Source organism: Panthera leo, chromosome B4, assembly GCF_018350215.1.
Source record: "Panthera leo isolate Ple1 chromosome B4, P.leo_Ple1_pat1.1, whole genome shotgun sequence".
Taxonomy (NCBI): domain Eukaryota; kingdom Metazoa; phylum Chordata; class Mammalia; order Carnivora; family Felidae; genus Panthera; species Panthera leo.
Window position 1 is genome coordinate 41267429 of NC_056685.1, and position 6000 is coordinate 41273428.

The following is a 6000-nucleotide window of genomic DNA, read 5'->3' on the forward strand; positions in this document are numbered from 1 at the left end:
AACTGCAGGTCTGAAGGGTAGTAAGAGGCCTGGGCTGGAGATATAAATTTGGGAGGTGACGCAGCCTTCAGCCAGAGGCTGAACTGTGGAGAATCAGTGAGGGGACCCAGAGACAGTGTGTAGAGAGAGAAGAGGGTTAAGGAGGACACAGTGAGCAGAAAATGCAAGCTTGATCACTCACAAGAAATTTTTGGTCATTAGCAACTTTGGTGAGAGAGCACATGTGGGAGGTGGGAGTCTAGGTTGAAGAGGCTGACTTGGCATTTTCTGTAGGTCAGGTGCTGTTGTGCTACAAGCTTCACATTTTGGGGGGATAGAGAGTTGGGAGAGATAGGGTGAAATCATGTCTCGTAGTCAAAATTACCCTTGAAAATCCCTTACCTACCCCATCTATTAGATACAGCGTATGTTAGTTTTGTGTAAAACACAGTATGTGGCAGTATTCTACAATGACGTATTAATAAAATTGTATAATTTTAATTGAAGACAAAGAAGAAAACATATTAAAAGGAAAGATGTGATCCTGAATACCTGTCATCCACCTAACCTAGATAATCTTGCCAGTGTGATGACAAAAATAATGACATCATGACCATGGATAGTGGCCTATGATAAATGTTAGTGCAGGAGCTGTGTGATAACTGCGTGGTTGAAGGCTTAGGGGACAAAGAGCAAGCCTCGGTCATGATGAGTCTAGTTCAGGTTCAGAAGTGCACCTGCTCAGCTGCTCGTTGTTTAATACATGGTATTCACCAGTTGTTACCCCAGAATCTTGAACTGCTCAAACATTTGGGGTGTGTGTGTGTGTGTGTGTGTGTGTGTGTGTGTGTGTTTTAATGAGAGAGCACAAGTGGGGGAGAGGGACAGAAGGAGAGAGAAAAATCTCAAGCAGGCTCCACACTCAGCACCAAGCCCGAGGTGGGGCTCAACCCACAGCCCTGGGATCATGACCTGAGCCAAAATCAAGACTGGGTCGCTCAACCAACTGAGCCACCCAGGCCCCCCTCAAATGTATTGATAATAGCTCAAATATTACATAATGCTACATTTTATCTTTTTACTTTTTATTGAAATGTAGCATATGTAATCTTTAAAAAAATTTTTAACGTTTATTCATTTTTTAAAATATGAAATTTATTGTCAAATTGGTTTCCATACAACACCCAGTGCTCATCCCAAAAGTTGCCCTCCTCAATACCCATCACCCACCCTTCCCTCCCTCCCACCCCCCCATCAACCCTCAGTTTGTTCTCAGTTTTTAAGAGTCTCTTATTCTTTGGCTCTCTCCCTCTCTAACCTCTTTTTTTTTCTTCCTTCCCCTCCCCCATGGACTTCTGTTAAGTTTCTCAGGATTCACATAAGAGTGAAAACATATGGTATCTGTCTTTCTCTGTATGACTTATTTCACTTAGCACAACACTCTCCAGTTCCAACCACGTTGCTACAAAAGGCCATATTTCATTCTTTCTCATCACCATGTAGTATTCCATTGTGTATATAAACCACAATTTCTTTATCCATTCGTCAGTTGATGGACATTTAGGCACTTTCCATAATTTGGCTATTGTTGAAAGTGCAGCTATAAACATTGGGGTGCAAGTGCCCCTATGCATCAGCACTCCTGTATCCCTTGGGTAAAGTTTATTCATTTTTAAGAGACAGAGAGAGATGAGTGGAAGCAGGGGTGGGGCAGAGAGAGAGGGAGACACAGAATCCAAAGCAGGTGCCAGGCTCTGAGCTGTCAGCACAGAGCCTGATGCAGGGGCTCGAACTCACGAACCATGAGATCATGACCTGAGCTTAACTGACTGAGCCATCCAGACGCCCAGATATGTAATCTTAAATTCAATGAATTTTTATGTATGCTGAATGACTGTCATCAAAAAGATCAAGAACATTTCTAGCATCCCAGAAGGCTCCTTCTTGCCTTTTCCTTGACACTGTACCTGTAAAGGTAACTCTTATTTGACCTCTATCAGTATAGATTTGTTTTGCCTGTTCAATTTCATATGATACCATATATTATATATATGGTATAGTCTATTCTTTTATGTCTGACTTATTTTTCTCAGCATGATGACTGAGTCATCTACCTTGTTGCATGAAATGGTAACTCATTATTTTCATTGTTATACATTAATCCATCCTATGGACATACCACAATTTATTCTACCTTTGATGGCCATTTGTTTCCAGTTGTTAGCTATTATAAAGCTACTATGTACAGTATTGTATAAGTTTTTAGTGGATCTAGGCACTCACTTTTGTTGGGCGCATACTTACATGCAGAATTGCTGAGTTATAAGGAATATAATGTTAATCACATGTGATTTTCCAGTTTCCCTCCATAGAGATTTTATTCAGAAATTAAATCAGTCAGGTATTTCAGCATTTTTGCAGCAACTTCAATCTACTTATGATTTGATCTGGTCATCCCTTCCTGTTCATCATATTTTTGTCTTCTGGGATGATTTTATCAGTTCCTCAAGCTTTTTCTTAGCGTTTCTCAGTGGCTCTCAAGAAGTTCTTCACCGATGACTGGGTGGCTCAGTTGGTTAAGCATCTGACTCCTGATTTCAGCTCAGATCATGATCTCTTGTCTCGGTTTGTGAGTGCAAGCCCCATGTCTGGTTCTAGCGTGGAGCCTCCTTGGGGTTCTTTCCTCTCTCTCTGCCCCTCCCCTGTGCTCTCTGTTTGTCTCTCTCTCAAAATAAACTTCAAAAAAATTTTTTAATAAAAAAAGTTCTTAAATTTCTTTAAAAATTTTTTTTCTTAATGTTTATTCATTTTTTGAGAGAGAGAGAGAGTGCAAGTGGGGGAGCAGCAGAGAGAGAGGGAGACACAGAATCCAAAGCAGGGTCCAGGCTCTGAGCTGTCAGCACAGAGCCTGATGCAGGGCTTGAACCCATGAACTGAGAGATCATGACCTGAGCCAAAGTTCGCCACTCAACCGACTGAGCCACCCTGGCACCCCTTCAATTTCTTTCACAAAGCCAACATGACCCACTTGTTAGGCCATTTTAACAATGTGTTTCACTTTTTTTTTTAAGTTCATTTATTTTGAGAGACAGAGAGAGCAAGCAGGGGAAAGGCAGAGAAGGAGGGAGAGAGAATCCCAAGCAGGCTCCACACTGTCAGCATGGAGTCCAATGCAGGGCTAGAACCCATGACCATGAGATCATGACCTGAGCCGAAATCAAGAGTCATATGCTTAACCAGTTGAGCCACCCAGGTGCCCCTTTTAAAATTTTAAATGTTTATTTTGAGAGAGAGAGAGAGAGAGAGAGAGAGAGAGAGAGAATGAATGAATCCCAAGCAGGCTCCATGATCAGTTTACAGCTCGATGTGGGGCTTGGTCCACAACCGTGCAATCACGACCTGAATGGAAATCAAGAGTCAGACACTTAACCGACTGAGTCACCCAGGCACTCCAGTGTGTTTCACTTCCCTGTCAATAGAAAACCCTTAAAATCCTAAACACATTCTTCCCAACATGCATGGCCTGTTTTAAGCTTGATTATTGCCATGACTGTTCAATAGAAGTGTTGTAACCGGCAAGACTGAAGAATGTCCAACTCTTCCAACCTTACCACATTTAGATTAGGGTCAGCATTCATGGCTCTGAGAGTCAGAGTCCGGAATCTCAGCCTCGTGGATGTGACTGAAAAATCATGCTTAGGTCAGCAAACTGATGGATAGCGGTGATGTTGGGAAAGGTAGTCTTCGATGACTCTAGGAGCACGTTCATAAAGAGTGTGGTACCTCAGATGATATGCCAAGGCCTTCCTCTATGAGGTCTTACTTGTAGAATGTAGAACTGTAAATCCCAGCTGTGGAAAGTGCTGCGGTCACCTAGCAGTTTGCATGTGATTGCTGGAGTACAAGCTTATTGTTTGGTTTTGCTTTGTGTTTTAGGGCACTGGATCTGTATCCCTGTAGAACACGTCTGGTTTTATTAAAGAAAGGGCTACACTGCCACCATGACAGAGGAGGAGAATGGTGGTCACAAGGCCATTAATGATTTTCAATCCAGGGCCTTGTGTTTCTAGTTTGGAAATATAAAGGCAGCTGGGCATTCCCCCCCACCCCCAAGATACCAACCTCATTATATTCTAAAAGATAGCCATTTGGCCAGCAATTGTTTTTAGTAGCTCTGGGTGGCTTTTACTCTCTGTTCTCCACAGACACAGCCTCACTAACGGGTTGCTGGTTTTAAAAGATGAAGTGGTTTCTGAACGTTAGGCCATCCTTGCCTGGTTTTGAAATCCTTCCATCTGAAGCTCTCTTCTTCTCTGGCAGGAGGTTGAACTAGGCCTCGAGACCAAGAGCCCCCGCCCCCCCGTTTTTGTTTTTTGGTGTTTTTGTTTCTGTTTTTTGTTTTTGCCACGTATTGCCATTGTTAGGCTCATATATTTGGTTCCTTTCTTCCAGGAATAAATTTGTGCTCTTTGAGTCTTCATTAAAGGTTCATCACACTTACTTTGGTGTCGCTATAGCAGTTACGCAAGAACTTGAAGACCTACTACCTGGCTTCACAAATTTGTTGAATCTTGACCGCTCATGTGAATTTCTTGAGGTTCTATTTACGTGCCACGTCGGAGGTGGACATAACCACCCCTTGGTAAAATGGTTGGATTGCCTTCACATGGGTCGTGTTATATGGAAAAGAGGCATCTGTTCTGGAGTCTAGTTCTAAAAACGAAACACTGGAGTCGCAGTCAGCCTCCTAAGATACAGGCACGGAGAGGCCGAGAACTGGAGCCAAAGAGAACATGGCCTAGTCTCCCATCTGACACTGGCGCGGAACGGTGGCGGGCAACCTTCTGCCCCCTATTTAAGAAGTTCGCGTTAAGTGCGTCTATGATTAAACCCCAACGTATCTCACTAAGTCCTCACACTGACGATATCCCAATTTTTACAGATTCGGAAACCGCGGCTCGGAGAGGTTAAGCGACCCGCCCAAGACTACAGGGCTGGTAAACGACAGCGTCAAGGATTTAAAAACGGGAAGCCACTCGCAAAACACCAGGGCGGCGACGAAATGGCGACCGCAGAAAACCTGTAAGCCCGGGCGAGACGCCCCGCCCCGCCCTCCGCTGCCGCCCCGGGCGCTCGTTTCGTAACCGCGGCGGAGGGCGGGACGCTGACTCCCGGCCCGCCGGCGGTCACGTGGGAGGTCACGTGGGCGGGCCGCCAGAGCGAGGGCTCGCACGCCCCCCAGCGGCCGCACCCGTTGCCGGGCGCTCCTCGCGTCCCACCTGCCTGCCCCGACGGAGGTAGGAGCCCTCAAGCTAGCGCCCGCCCCGGCACTGCAGCTCCCGCCCCCGCCACCCGCCTTCCGGAGCGTCTGGAACGTTCTGCGCCGGAACAAAGGCCCCAGGGCGGAAGCGAGGGCCTGACGCTTGAAAGGCTAGGGCCTCTTAAGCCGGCTGCTGAGGGGCGGCTCCAGTCCAGGGCTCCAGAGGCGAGTGGAAGGGACCGGTGCTTCTGCCAGTTTCCAATTCGAGGCTTACATCTTTACAAGTAAAGGGCCCACTTCCTCCATCCCTCAAAAATTTTTCCTTTGCATCTCCATCTCTCTTCCTTCAGGGTAGTAGGTAACGTCTAGGGGCCCTCCACAGGAGAGAATCTTTTTGTTCACCTTGGAAGAGGGAGATCAGAAGTAGGAGACACACAGGTTATGTTAGAAACTAGTATAAAGGAGCACACCTATTATAATAACCACAACCTCTTCAGCTCTGCAAACCTCACCAAGATTAGGCAGTCATCAAATGTCTTGCTTGCCAAATATACCCTTTTGTTTATGCGTGCTAATTTAAAAAATACTGACTTTTTCTAATTTTTCTTCCACCTTTATATCTTTCAGGGCCTCTACTCCTTCCAGTGAATCCTTTTTTCTTTTTTAATGTTTATTTATTTTTGAGAGAGACAGACTGCAAGTGGGAAGGGGCAGAGAAAGAGGGAGACACAGAACCCAAGGCAGGCTCCAGGCTCTGAGCT